Source organism: Salmo salar, unplaced genomic scaffold (genome assembly GCF_965601325.2).
Source record: "Salmo salar unplaced genomic scaffold, fSalSal1 ptg000378l, whole genome shotgun sequence".
NCBI classification, from domain to species: Eukaryota; Metazoa; Chordata; class Actinopteri; order Salmoniformes; family Salmonidae; genus Salmo; species Salmo salar.
This window is the reverse complement of record NW_027675366.1, coordinates 375,438-390,578: the sequence shown is the minus strand read 5'-3', so window position 1 is coordinate 390,578 and position 15,141 is coordinate 375,438. Positions and strand designations below refer to the sequence as shown.

At 41.8% G+C, this 15,141-nt stretch overlaps 2 non-coding genes across 2 annotated transcripts; both read right to left on the bottom strand.

The window, feature by feature from the left end:
• Positions 1–4,513: 4,513 nt before the first annotated feature.
• Positions 4,514–4,585, bottom strand: trnap-ugg (transfer RNA proline (anticodon UGG)). The gene has a single exon. It is a non-coding gene; the product is annotated as a tRNA-Pro (tRNA).
• A 4,158-nt stretch (positions 4,586–8,743) lies between these two features.
• trnap-ugg (transfer RNA proline (anticodon UGG)) lies at positions 8,744–8,815 on the bottom strand. Its single transcript has one exon. It is a non-coding gene; the product is annotated as a tRNA-Pro (tRNA).
• Between the last annotated feature and the right edge of the window lie 6,326 nt (positions 8,816–15,141).

Sequence of the window (15,141 nt, the reverse complement as noted above, 5' to 3'; positions counted from 1 at the left end):
TAGGTTTAGGGGCTGGGTGTCATTTCAAGTGTATTACATTGGAATCAATGTCCATGTTAGTGGAAGTCAGATTTGCTCTTAGTTTTTGCAGGTTTTCTAAATGAAGTGCGATATTGAGCCAACTAGTGAATATCACAATAGATACGCAGTCCATCGCCTAAACCATTCAGCCACCTCGTCCTGCGCCCAAGAGGTGGCTGTTTGCAACCAGTGGCCAGAGATCTGCCTGTCTGAGCTTGTTAAAAGATCTGCAAAAGGGCTCATCCGCGATTTGAACCCGGGACCTCTCGCACCCAAAGCGAGAATCATACCCCTAGACCAACGAGCCTTAGACAAGAATAAAATTGTTTTGCTTTCTGCGGCAATTACAATGAGGATATCAATTGTTCTTGTCCATGGTGCTTGGAAAGATTGAACCTCATGTGAGTGTTTGTGCTATACTTGTGAGCATAGCAGTCTTCCAAACTGTTGACCAGGCTTCAGTTCAAATCTTTTGTATTTCATCTGCTGTGTCTTTCACATTCTGTCTTCTTAAGCCGCGACAGCAAACTGATGATGAGTGTTGACAAATGAATATTGAGCAAAATGAGGTCAATTAATATTTTAAAAGAGAAAATGAAAAAATAAAACTTAAAAAAGAATGGAGCTCATTTATTTTGAGTCGATTGATGCATCAGTACGTGAATCAAAGTAAACGAACGTAAAAAATACCCATTCAAATCGATCAGTTTTCAACTAGAGAGATTGAAACGCGTCGTATCTGTCTCAAGCCTCCGTAACTGTTTATGTTACAACTCCACATCTGCAATAAATGGTGGTGGAGCTAGAGCGGTGTTTGTCAAACCATGAGACATACCAATAATCGGTATTCTCACAAAAACATCTGTAGCATCTGAACCGTTTGACCTACAACATCGTATGACCACTCCCTGGAAAGGGGAGACCCTCACGAACACGGTGGTGTTCTCAATTTGTCTCTACGTCCCCCACAAGTGTCAGGGGACTCGTCTGAAGTCGGAACCCTCTATGTGCAAACATCTGTTTGTAGAATCCAAAATCTTTGGGCTACAAACTAATGTGACCCCACTTGTCACAATGTTCTCCGTTTTGCCCTACGTTTTCCACAAGTGTCACGGGACTAATCTGAAGGTAACAGGTACTGATTAAAATGATAGATTTTTTAACCAGGGACCTCTCGCACCCTAAGCCATAATAGTACAACTATACCAACGATCCGTTTGGTCAAAGAATTTTCACTTTCCACAAAAATGACGGTCAGGATATGAATCGATGTCTCCATGTTGCTTAAGAGCTTCACATAGCATTGGTGGTATAGTGGTGAGCATAGCTGCCTTCCAAGCAGTTGACCAGGGTTCGATTCCCAGCCAATGCAGAGCATGAGATATTCACTAGGTTTAGGGGCTGGGTGTCATTTCAAGTGTATTACATTGGAATCAATGTCCATGTTAGTGGAAGTCAGATTTGCTCTTAGTTTTTGCAGGTTTTCTAAATGAAGTGCGATATTGAGCCAACTAGTGAATATCACAATAGATACGCAGTCCATCGCCTAAACCATTCAGCCACCTCGTCCTGCGCCCAAGAGGTGGCTGTTTGCAACCAGTGGCCAGAGATCTGCCTGTCTGAGCTTGTTAAAAGATCTGCAAAAGGGCTCATCCGCGATTTGAACCCGGGACCTCTCGCACCCAAAGCGAGAATCATACCCCTAGACCAACGAGCCTTAGACAAGAATAAAATTGTTTTGCTTTCTGCGGCAATTACAATGAGGATATCAATTGTTCTTGTCCATGGTGCTTGGAAAGATTGAACCTCATGTGAGTGTTTGTGCTATACTTGTGAGCATAGCAGTCTTCCAAACTGTTGACCAGGCTTCAGTTCAAATCTTTTGTATTTCATCTGCTGTGTCTTTCACATTCTGTCTTCTTAACCTGTTAGGGCTAGGGGGCAGCATTTGCACGTCTGGATAAAAAAATGTACCCGATTTAATCTGGTTACTAATCCTACCCAGTAACTAGAATATGCATATACTTATTATATATGGATAGAAAACACTCTAAAGTTTCTAAAACTGTTTGAATGGTGTCTGTGAGTATAACAGAACTCATTTGGCAGGCAAAACCCTGAGACATTTTCTGACAGGAAGTTGAAACCTGATGTGTTGTATTACCTTTAAACCTATCCCATTGAAAAACACAGGGGCTGAGGAATATTTTGGCACTTCCTATTGCTTCCACTAGATGTCACCAGCCTTTACAAAGTGTTTTGAGTCTTCTGGAGGGAGATCTGACCGAACAAGAGCCATGGAACGATGATGTCCCATTAGACACCTGGCGCGCGAGTTCATGTTGGGTACCCTCGTTCCAATACGCTATAAAAGAGTATGCATTCGTCCACCTTGAATATTATTCATGTTCTGGTTAAAAAAGGCCCTAATGATTTATGCTATACAACGTTTGACATGTTTGAACGAACGTAAATATATTTTTTCCCCTCGTTCATGACGAGAAGTCCGGCTGGCTTAGATCATGTGCTAACAAGACGGAGATTTTTGGACATAAATGATGAGCTTTTTTGAACAAAACTACATTCGTTATGGACCTGTGATACCTGGAAGTGACATCTGATGAAGAGAATCAAAGGTAATGGATTATTTACATAGTATTTTCGATTTTAGATCTCCCCAACATGACGTCTAGTCTGTATCGCAACGCGTATTTTTCTGGGCGCAGTGCTCAGATTATTGCAAAGTGTGATTTCCCAGTAAGGTTATTTTTAAATCTGGCAAGTTGATTGCGTTCAAGAGATGTAAATCTATAATTCTTTAAATGACAATATAATATTTTACCAATGTTTTCTAATTTTAATTATTTAATTTGTGACGCTGACTTGACTGCCGGTTATTGGAGGGAAACGATTTCCTCAACATCAATGCCATAGTAAAACGCTGTTTTTGGATATAAATATGAACTTGATAGAACTAAAAATGCATGCATTGTGTAACATAATGTCCTAGGAGTGTCATCTGATGGAGATTGTAAAAGGTTAGTGCATCATTTTAGCTGGTTTTATGGTTTTGGTGACCCTGTCTTTGACTTGACAAAACATTACACACAACTCTTGTAAATGTACTGTCCTAACATACTCTAAATTTATGCTTTCGCCGTAAAACCTTTTTGAAATCGTAAAACGTGGTTAGATTAAGGAGATGTTTATCTTTCAAAGGGTGTAAAATAGTTGTATGTTTGAAAAATTTGAATTTTGACATTTATTTGGATTCAAATTTGCCGGTCTTGAAATGCACCTGCTGTTGATGGAGTGCACCACGGGTGGCACGCTAGCGTCCCACCTAGCCCATAGAGGTTAAGCCGCGACAGCAAACTGATGATGAGTGTTGACAAATGAATATTGAGCAAAATGAGGTCAATTAATATTTTAAAAGAGAAAATGAAAAAATAAAACTTAAAAAAGAATGGAGCTCATTTATTTTGAGTCGATTGATGCATCAGTACGTGAATCAAAGTAAACGAACGTAAAAAATACCCATTCAAATCGATCAGTTTTCAACTAGAGAGATTGAAACGCGTCGTATCTGTCTCAAGCCTCCGTAACTGTTTATGTTACAACTCCACATCTGCAATAAATGGTGGTGGAGCTAGAGCGGTGTTTGTCAAACCATGAGACATACCAATAATCGGTATTCTCACAAAAACATCTGTAGCATCTGAACCGTTTGACCTACAACATCGTATGACCACTCCCTGGAAAGGGGAGACCCTCACGAACACGGTGGTGTTCTCAATTTGTCTCTACGTCCCCCACAAGTGTCAGGGGACTCGTCTGAAGTCGGAACCCTCTATGTGCAAACATCTGTTTGTAGAATCCAAAATCTTTGGGCTACAAACTAATGTGACCCCACTTGTCACAATGTTCTCCGTTTTGCCCTACGTTTTCCACAAGTGTCACGGGACTAATCTGAAGGTAACAGGTACTGATTAAAATGATAGATTTTTTAACCAGGGACCTCTCGCACCCTAAGCCATAATAGTACAACTATACCAACGATCCGTTTGGTCAAAGAATTTTCACTTTCCACAAAAATGACGGTCAGGATATGAATCGATGTCTCCATGTTGCTTAAGAGCTTCACATAGCATTGGTGGTATAGTGGTGAGCATAGCTGCCTTCCAAGCAGTTGACCAGGGTTCGATTCCCAGCCAATGCAGAGCATGAGATATTCACTAGGTTTAGGGGCTGGGTGTCATTTCAAGTGTATTACATTGGAATCAATGTCCTTGTTAGTGGAAGTCAGATTTGCTCTTAGTTTTTGCAGGTTTTCTAAATGAAGTGCGATATTGAGCCAACTAGTGAATATCACAATAGATACGCAGTCCATCGCCTAAACCATTCAGCCACCTCGTCCTGCGCCCAAGAGGTGGCTGTTTGCAACCAGTGGCCAGAGATCTGCCTGTCTGAGCTTGTTAAAAGATCTGCAAAAGGGCTCATCCGGGATTTGAACCCGGGACCTCTCGCACCCAAAGCGAGAATCATACCCCTAGACCAACGAGCCTTAGACAAGAATAAAATTGTTTTGCTTTCTGCGGCAATTACAATGAGGATATCAATTGTTCTTGTCCATGGTGCTTGGAAAGATTGAACCTCATGTGAGTGTTTGTGCTATACTTGTGAGCATAGCAGTCTTCCAAACTGTTGACCAGGCTTCAGTTCAAATCTTTTGTATTTCATCTGCTGTGTCTTTCACATTCTGTCTTCTTAAGCCGCGACAGCAAACTGATGATGAGTGTTGACAAATGAATATTGAGCAAAATGAGGTCAATTAATATTTTAAAAGAGAAAATGAAAAAATAAAACTTAAAAAAGAATGGAGCTCATTTATTTTGAGTCGATTGATGCATCAGTACGTGAATCAAAGTAAACGAACGTAAAAAATACCCATTCAAATCGATCAGTTTTCAACTAGAGAGATTGAAACGCGTCGTATCTGTCTCAAGCCTCCGTAACTGTTTATGTTACAACTCCACATCTGCAATAAATGGTGGTGGAGCTAGAGCGGTGTTTGTCAAACCATGAGACATACCAATAATCGGTATTCTCACAAAAACATCTGTAGCATCTGAACCGTTTGACCTACAACATCGTATGACCACTCCCTGGAAAGGGGAGACCCTCACGAACACGGTGGTGTTCTCAATTTGTCTCTACGTCCCCCACAAGTGTCAGGGGACTCGTCTGAAGTCGGAACCCTCTATGTGCAAACATCTGTTTGTAGAATCCAAAATCTTTGGGCTACAAACTAATGTGACCCCACTTGTCACAATGTTCTCCGTTTTGCCCTACGTTTTCCACAAGTGTCACGGGACTAATCTGAAGGTAACAGGTACTGATTAAAATGATAGATTTTTTAACCAGGGACCTCTCGCACCCTAAGCCATAATAGTACAACTATACCAACGATCCGTTTGGTCAAAGAATTTTCACTTTCCACAAAAATGACGGTCAGGATATGAATCGATGTCTCCATGTTGCTTAAGAGCTTCACATAGCATTGGTGGTATAGTGGTGAGCATAGCTGCCTTCCAAGCAGTTGACCAGGGTTCGATTCCCAGCCAATGCAGAGCATGAGATATTCACTAGGTTTAGGGGCTGGGTGTCATTTCAAGTGTATTACATTGGAATCAATGTCCTTGTTAGTGGAAGTCAGATTTGCTCTTAGTTTTTGCAGGTTTTCTAAATGAAGTGCGATATTGAGCCAACTAGTGAATATCACAATAGATACGCAGTCCATCGCCTAAACCATTCAGCCACCTCGTCCTGCGCCCAAGAGGTGGCTGTTTGCAACCAGTGGCCAGAGATCTGCCTGTCTGAGCTTGTTAAAAGATCTGCAAAAGGGCTCATCCGCGATTTGAACCCGGGACCTCTCGCACCCAAAGCGAGAATCATACCCCTAGACCAACGAGCCTTAGACAAGAATAAAATTGTTTTGCTTTCTGCGGCAATTACAATGAGGATATCAATTGTTCTTGTCCATGGTGCTTGGAAAGATTGAACCTCATGTGAGTGTTTGTGCTATACTTGTGAGCATAGCAGTCTTCCAAACTGTTGACCAGGCTTCAGTTCAAATCTTTTGTATTTCATCTGCTGTGTCTTTCACATTCTGTCTTCTTAAGCCGCGACAGCAAACTGATGATGAGTGTTGACAAATGAATATTGAGCAAAATGAGGTCAATTAATATTTTAAAAGAGAAAATGAAAAAATAAAACTTAAAAAAGAATGGAGCTCATTTATTTTGAGTCGATTGATGCATCAGTACGTGAATCAAAGTAAACGAACGTAAAAAATACCCATTCAAATCGATCAGTTTTCAACTAGAGAGATTGAAACGCGTCGTATCTGTCTCAAGCCTCCGTAACTGTTTATGTTACACCTCCACATCTGCAATAAATGGTGGTGGAGCTAGAGCGGTGTTTGTCAAACCATGAGACATACCAATAATCGGTATTCTCACAAAAACATCTGTAGCATCTGAACCGTTTGACCTACAACATCGTATGACCACTCCCTGGAAAGGGGAGACCCTCACGAACACGGTGGTGTTCTCAATTTGTCTCTACGTCCCCCACAAGTGTCAGGGGACTCGTCTGAAGTCGGAACCCTCTATGTGCAAACATCTGTTTGTAGAATCCAAAATCTTTGGGCTACAAACTAATGTGACCCCACTTGTCACAATGTTCTCCGTTTTGCCCTACGTTTTCCACAAGTGTCACGGGACTAATCTGAAGGTAACAGGTACTGATTAAAATGATAGATTTTTTAACCAGGGACCTCTCGCACCCTAAGCCATAATAGTACAACTATACCAACGATCCGTTTGGTCAAAGAATTTTCACTTTCCACAAAAATGACGGTCAGGATATGAATCGATGTCTCCATGTTGCTTAAGAGCTTCACATAGCATTGGTGGTATAGTGGTGAGCATAGCTGCCTTCCAAGCAGTTGACCAGGGTTCGATTCCCAGCCAATGCAGAGCATGAGATATTCACTAGGTTTAGGGGCTGGGTGTCATTTCAAGTGTATTACATTGGAATCAATGTCCATGTTAGTGGAAGTCAGATTTGCTCTTAGTTTTTGCAGGTTTTCTAAATGAAGTGCGATATTGAGCCAACTAGTGAATATCACAATAGATACGCAGTCCATCGCCTAAACCATTCAGCCACCTCGTCCTGCGCCCAAGAGGTGGCTGTTTGCAACCAGTGGCCAGAGATCTGCCTGTCTGAGCTTGTTAAAAGATCTGCAAAAGGGCTCATCCGCGATTTGAACCCGGGACCTCTCGCACCCAAAGCGAGAATCATACCCCTAGACCAACGAGCCTTAGACAAGAATAAAATTGTTTTGCTTTCTGCGGCAATTACAATGAGGATATCAATTGTTCTTGTCCATGGTGCTTGGAAAGATTGAACCTCATGTGAGTGTTTGTGCTATACTTGTGAGCATAGCAGTCTTCCAAACTGTTGACCAGGCTTCAGTTCAAATCTTTTGTATTTCATCTGCTGTGTCTTTCACATTCTGTCTTCTTAAGCCGCGACAGCAAACTGATGATGAGTGTTGACAAATGAATATTGAGCAAAATGAGGTCAATTAATATTTTAAAAGAGAAAATGAAAAAATAAAACTTAAAAAAGAATGGAGCTCATTTATTTTGAGTCGATTGATGCATCAGTACGTGAATCAAAGTAAACGAACGTAAAAAATACCCATTCAAATCGATCAGTTTTCAACTAGAGAGATTGAAACGCGTCGTATCTGTCTCAAGCCTCCGTAACTGTTTATGTTACAACTCCACATCTGCAATAAATGGTGGTGGAGCTAGAGCGGTGTTTGTCAAACCATGAGACATACCAATAATCGGTATTCTCACAAAAACATCTGTAGCATCTGAACCGTTTGACCTACAACATCGTATGACCACTCCCTGGAAAGGGGAGACCCTCACGAACACGGTGGTGTTCTCAATTTGTCTCTACGTCCCCCACAAGTGTCAGGGGACTCGTCTGAAGTCGGAACCCTCTATGTGCAAACATCTGTTTGTAGAATCCAAAATCTTTGGGCTACAAACTAATGTGACCCCACTTGTCACAATGTTCTCCGTTTTGCCCTACGTTTTCCACAAGTGTCACGGGACTAATCTGAAGGTAACAGGTACTGATTAAAATGATAGATTTTTTAACCAGGGACCTCTCGCACCCTAAGCCATAATAGTACAACTATACCAACGATCCGTTTGGTCAAAGAATTTTCACTTTCCACAAAAATGACGGTCAGGATATGAATCGATGTCTCCATGTTGCTTAAGAGCTTCACATAGCATTGGTGGTATAGTGGTGAGCATAGCTGCCTTCCAAGCAGTTGACCAGGGTTCGATTCCCAGCCAATGCAGAGCATGAGATATTCACTAGGTTTAGGGGCTGGGTGTCATTTCAAGTGTATTACATTGGAATCAATGTCCTTGTTAGTGGAAGTCAGATTTGCTCTTAGTTTTTGCAGGTTTTCTAAATGAAGTGCGATATTGAGCCAACTAGTGAATATCACAATAGATACGCAGTCCATCGCCTAAACCATTCAGCCACCTCGTCCTGCGCCCAAGAGGTGGCTGTTTGCAACCAGTGGCCAGAGATCTGCCTGTCTGAGCTTGTTAAAAGATCTGCAAAAGGGCTCATCCGGGATTTGAACCCGGGACCTCTCGCACCCAAAGCGAGAATCATACCCCTAGACCAACGAGCCTTAGACAAGAATAAAATTGTTTTGCTTTCTGCGGCAATTACAATGAGGATATCAATTGTTCTTGTCCATGGTGCTTGGAAAGATTGAACCTCATGTGAGTGTTTGTGCTATACTTGTGAGCATAGCAGTCTTCCAAACTATTGACCAGGCTTCAGTTCAAATCTTTTGTATTTCATCTGCTGTGTCTTTCACATTCTGTCTTCTTAAGCCGCGACAGCAAACTGATGATGAGTGTTGACAAATGAATATTGAGCAAAATGAGGTCAATTAATATTTTAAAAGAGAAAATGAAAAAATAAAACTTAAAAAAGAATGGAGCTCATTTATTTTGAGTCGATTGATGCATCAGTACGTGAATCAAAGTAAACGAACGTAAAAAATACCCATTCAAATCGATCAGTTTTCAACTAGAGAGATTGAAACGCGTCGTATCTGTCTCAAGCCTCCGTAACTGTTTATGTTACACCTCCATATCTGCAATAAATGGTGGTGGAGCTAGAGCGGTGTTTGTCAAACCATGAGACATACCAATAATCGGTATTCTCACAAAAACATCTGTAGCATCTGAACCGTTTGACCTACAACATCGTATGACCACTCCCTGGAAAGGGGAGACCCTCACGAACACGGTGGTGTTCTCAATTTGTCTCTACGTCCCCCACAAGTGTCAGGGGACTCGTCTGAAGTCGGAACCCTCTATGTGCAAACATCTGTTTGTAGAATCCAAAATCTTTGGGCTACAAACTAATGTGACCCCACTTGTCACAATGTTCTCCGTTTTGCCCTACGTTTTCCACAAGTGTCACGGGACTAATCTGAAGGTAACAGGTACTGATTAAAATGATAGATTTTTTAACCAGGGACCTCTCGCACCCTAAGCCATAATAGTACAACTATACCAACGATCCGTTTGGTCAAAGAATTTTCACTTTCCACAAAAATGACGGTCAGGATATGAATCGATGTCTCCATGTTGCTTAAGAGCTTCACATAGCATTGGTGGTATAGTGGTGAGCATAGCTGCCTTCCAAGCAGTTGACCAGGGTTCGATTCCCAGCCAATGCAGAGCATGAGATATTCACTAGGTTTAGGGGCTGGGTGTCATTTCAAGTGTATTACATTGGAATCAATGTCCATGTTAGTGGAAGTCAGATTTGCTCTTAGTTTTTGCAGGTTTTCTAAATGAAGTGCGATATTGAGCCAACTAGTGAATATCACAATAGATACGCAGTCCATCGCCTAAACCATTCAGCCACCTCGTCCTGCGCCCAAGAGGTGGCTGTTTGCAACCAGTGGCCAGAGATCTGCCTGTCTGAGCTTGTTAAAAGATCTGCAAAAGGGCTCATCCGCGATTTGAACCCGGGACCTCTCGCACCCAAAGCGAGAATCATACCCCTAGACCAACGAGCCTTAGACAAGAATAAAATTGTTTTGCTTTCTGCGGCAATTACAATGAGGATATCAATTGTTCTTGTCCATGGTGCTTGGAAAGATTGAACCTCATGTGAGTGTTTGTGCTATACTTGTGAGCATAGCAGTCTTCCAAACTGTTGACCAGGCTTCAGTTCAAATCTTTTGTATTTCATCTGCTGTGTCTTTCACATTCTGTCTTCTTAAGCCGCGACAGCAAACTGATGATGAGTGTTGACAAATGAATATTGAGCAAAATGAGGTCAATTAATATTTTAAAAGAGAAAATGAAAAAATAAAACTTAAAAAAGAATGGAGCTCATTTATTTTGAGTCGATTGATGCATCAGTACGTGAATCAAAGTAAACGAACGTAAAAAATACCCATTCAAATCGATCAGTTTTCAACTAGAGAGATTGAAACGCGTCGTATCTGTCTCAAGCCTCCGTAACTGTTTATGTTACAACTCCACATCTGCAATAAATGGTGGTGGAGCTAGAGCGGTGTTTGTCAAACCATGAGACATACCAATAATCGGTATTCTCACAAAAACATCTGTAGCATCTGAACCGTTTGACCTACAACATCGTATGACCACTCCCTGGAAAGGGGAGACCCTCACGAACACGGTGGTGTTCTCAATTTGTCTCTACGTCCCCCACAAGTGTCAGGGGACTCGTCTGAAGTCGGAACCCTCTATGTGCAAACATCTGTTTGTAGAATCCAAAATCTTTGGGCTACAAACTAATGTGACCCCACTTGTCACAATGTTCTCCGTTTTGCCCTACGTTTTCCACAAGTGTCACGGGACTAATCTGAAGGTAACAGGTACTGATTAAAATGATAGATTTTTTAACCAGGGACCTCTCGCACCCTAAGCCATAATAGTACAACTATACCAACGATCCGTTTGGTCAAAGAATTTTCACTTTCCACAAAAATGACGGTCAGGATATGAATCGATGTCTCCATGTTGCTTAAGAGCTTCACATAGCATTGGTGGTATAGTGGTGAGCATAGCTGCCTTCCAAGCAGTTGACCAGGGTTCGATTCCCAGCCAATGCAGAGCATGAGATATTCACTAGGTTTAGGGGCTGGGTGTCATTTCAAGTGTATTACATTGGAATCAATGTCCATGTTAGTGGAAGTCAGATTTGCTCTTAGTTTTTGCAGGTTTTCTAAATGAAGTGCGATATTGAGCCAACTAGTGAATATCACAATAGATACGCAGTCCATCGCCTAAACCATTCAGCCACCTCGTCCTGCGCCCAAGAGGTGGCTGTTTGCAACCAGTGGCCAGAGATCTGCCTGTCTGAGCTTGTTAAAAGATCTGCAAAAGGGCTCATCCGCGATTTGAACCCGGGACCTCTCGCACCCAAAGCGAGAATCATACCCCTAGACCAACGAGCCTTAGACAAGAATAAAATTGTTTTGCTTTCTGCGGCAATTACAATGAGGATATCAATTGTTCTTGTCCATGGTGCTTGGAAAGATTGAACCTCATGTGAGTGTTTGTGCTATACTTGTGAGCATAGCAGTCTTCCAAACTGTTGACCAGGCTTCAGTTCAAATCTTTTGTATTTCATCTGCTGTGTCTTTCACATTCTGTCTTCTTAAGCCGCGACAGCAAACTGATGATGAGTGTTGACAAATGAATATTGAGCAAAATGAGGTCAATTAATATTTTAAAAGAGAAAATGAAAAAATAAAACTTAAAAAAGAATGGAGCTCATTTATTTTGAGTCGATTGATGCATCAGTACGTGAATCAAAGTAAACGAACGTAAAAAATACCCATTCAAATCGATCAGTTTTCAACTAGAGAGATTGAAACGCGTCGTATCTGTCTCAAGCCTCCGTAACTGTTTATGTTACAACTCCACATCTGCAATAAATGGTGGTGGAGCTAGAGCGGTGTTTGTCAAACCATGAGACATACCAATAATCGGTATTCTCACAAAAACATCTGTAGCATCTGAACCGTTTGACCTACAACATCGTATGACCACTCCCTGGAAAGGGGAGACCCTCACGAACACGGTGGTGTTCTCAATTTGTCTCTACGTCCCCCACAAGTGTCAGGGGACTCGTCTGAAGTCGGAACCCTCTATGTGCAAACATCTGTTTGTAGAATCCAAAATCTTTGGGCTACAAACTAATGTGACCCCACTTGTCACAATGTTCTCCGTTTTGCCCTACGTTTTCCACAAGTGTCACGGGACTAATCTGAAGGTAACAGGTACTGATTAAAATGATAGATTTTTTAACCAGGGACCTCTCGCACCCTAAGCCATAATAGTACAACTATACCAACGATCCGTTTGGTCAAAGAATTTTCACTTTCCACAAAAATGACGGTCAGGATATGAATCGATGTCTCCATGTTGCTTAAGAGCTTCACATAGCATTGGTGGTATAGTGGTGAGCATAGCTGCCTTCCAAGCAGTTGACCAGGGTTCGATTCCCAGCCAATGCAGAGCATGAGATATTCACTAGGTTTAGGGGCTGGGTGTCATTTCAAGTGTATTACATTGGAATCAATGTCCATGTTAGTGGAAGTCAGATTTGCTCTTAGTTTTTGCAGGTTTTCTAAATGAAGTGCGATATTGAGCCAACTAGTGAATATCACAATAGATACGCAGTCCATCGCCTAAACCATTCAGCCACCTCGTCCTGCGCCCAAGAGGTGGCTGTTTGCAACCAGTGGCCAGAGATCTGCCTGTCTGAGCTTGTTAAAAGATCTGCAAAAGGGCTCATCCGCGATTTGAACCCGGGACCTCTCGCACCCAAAGCGAGAATCATACCCCTAGACCAACGAGCCTTAGACAAGAATAAAATTGTTTTGCTTTCTGCGGCAATTACAATGAGGATATCAATTGTTCTTGTCCATGGTGCTTGGAAAGATTGAACCTCATGTGAGTGTTTGTGCTATACTTGTGAGCATAGCAGTCTTCCAAACTGTTGACCAGGCTTCAGTTCAAATCTTTTGTATTTCATCTGCTGTGTCTTTCACATTCTGTCTTCTTAAGCCGCGACAGCAAACTGATGATGAGTGTTGACAAATGAATATTGAGCAAAATGAGGTCAATTAATATTTTAAAAGAGAAAATGAAAAAATAAAACTTAAAAAAGAATGGAGCTCATTTATTTTGAGTCGATTGATGCATCAGTACGTGAATCAAAGTAAACGAACGTAAAAAATACCCATTCAAATCGATCAGTTTTCAACTAGAGAGATTGAAACGCGTCGTATCTGTCTCAAGCCTCCGTAACTGTTTATGTTACAACTCCACATCTGCAATAAATGGTGGTGGAGCTAGAGCGGTGTTTGTCAAACCATGAGACATACCAATAATCGGTATTCTCACAAAAACATCTGTAGCATCTGAACCGTTTGACCTACAACATCGTATGACCACTCCCTGGAAAGGGGAGACCCTCACGAACACGGTGGTGTTCTCAATTTGTCTCTACGTCCCCCACAAGTGTCAGGGGACTCGTCTGAAGTCGGAACCCTCTATGTGCAAACATCTGTTTGTAGAATCCAAAATCTTTGGGCTACAAACTAATGTGACCCCACTTGTCACAATGTTCTCCGTTTTGCCCTACGTTTTCCACAAGTGTCACGGGACTAATCTGAAGGTAACAGGTACTGATTAAAATGATAGATTTTTTAACCAGGGACCTCTCGCACCCTAAGCCATAATAGTACAACTATACCAACGATCCGTTTGGTCAAAGAATTTTCACTTTCCACAAAAATGACGGTCAGGATATGAATCGATGTCTCCATGTTGCTTAAGAGCTTCACATAGCATTGGTGGTATAGTGGTGAGCATAGCTGCCTTCCAAGCAGTTGACCAGGGTTCGATTCCCAGCCAATGCAGAGCATGAGATATTCACTAGGTTTAGGGGCTGGGTGTCATTTCAAGTGTATTACATTGGAATCAATGTCCATGTTAGTGGAAGTCAGATTTGCTCTTAGTTTTTGCAGGTTTTCTAAATGAAGTGCGATATTGAGCCAACTAGTGAATATCACAATAGATACGCAGTCCATCGCCTAAACCATTCAGCCACCTCGTCCTGCGCCCAAGAGGTGGCTGTTTGCAACCAGTGGCCAGAGATCTGCCTGTCTGAGCTTGTTAAAAGATCTGCAAAAGGGCTCATCCGCGATTTGAACCCGGGACCTCTCGCACCCAAAGCGAGAATCATACCCCTAGACCAACGAGCCTTAGACAAGAATAAAATTGTTTTGCTTTCTGCGGCAATTACAATGAGGATATCAATTGTTCTTGTCCATGGTGCTTGGAAAGATTGAACCTCATGTGAGTGTTTGTGCTATACTTGTGAGCATAGCAGTCTTCCAAACTATTGACCAGGCTTCAGTTCAAATCTTTTGTATTTCATCTGCTGTGTCTTTCACATTCTGTCTTCTTAACCTGTTAGGGCTAGGGGGCAGCATTTGCACGTCTGGATAAAAAAATGTACCCGATTTAATCTGGTTACTAATCCTACCCAGTAACTAGAATATGCATATACTTATTATATATGGATAGAAAACACTCTAAAGTTTCTAAAACTGTTTGAATGGTGTCTGTGAGTATAACAGAACTCATTTGGCAGGCAAAACCCTGAGACATTTTCTGACCGGAAGTTGAAACCTGATGTGTTGTATTACCTTTAAACCTATCCCATTGAAAAACACAGGGGCTGAGGAATATTTTGGCACTTCCTATTGCTTCCACTAGATGTCACCAGCCTTTACAAAGTGTTTTGAGTCTTCTGGAGGGAGATCTGACCGAACAAGAGCCATGGAACGATGATGTCCCATTAGACACCTGGCGCGCGAGTTCATGTTGGGTACCCTCGTTCCAATACGCTATAAAAGAGTATGCATTCGTCCACCTTGAATATTAT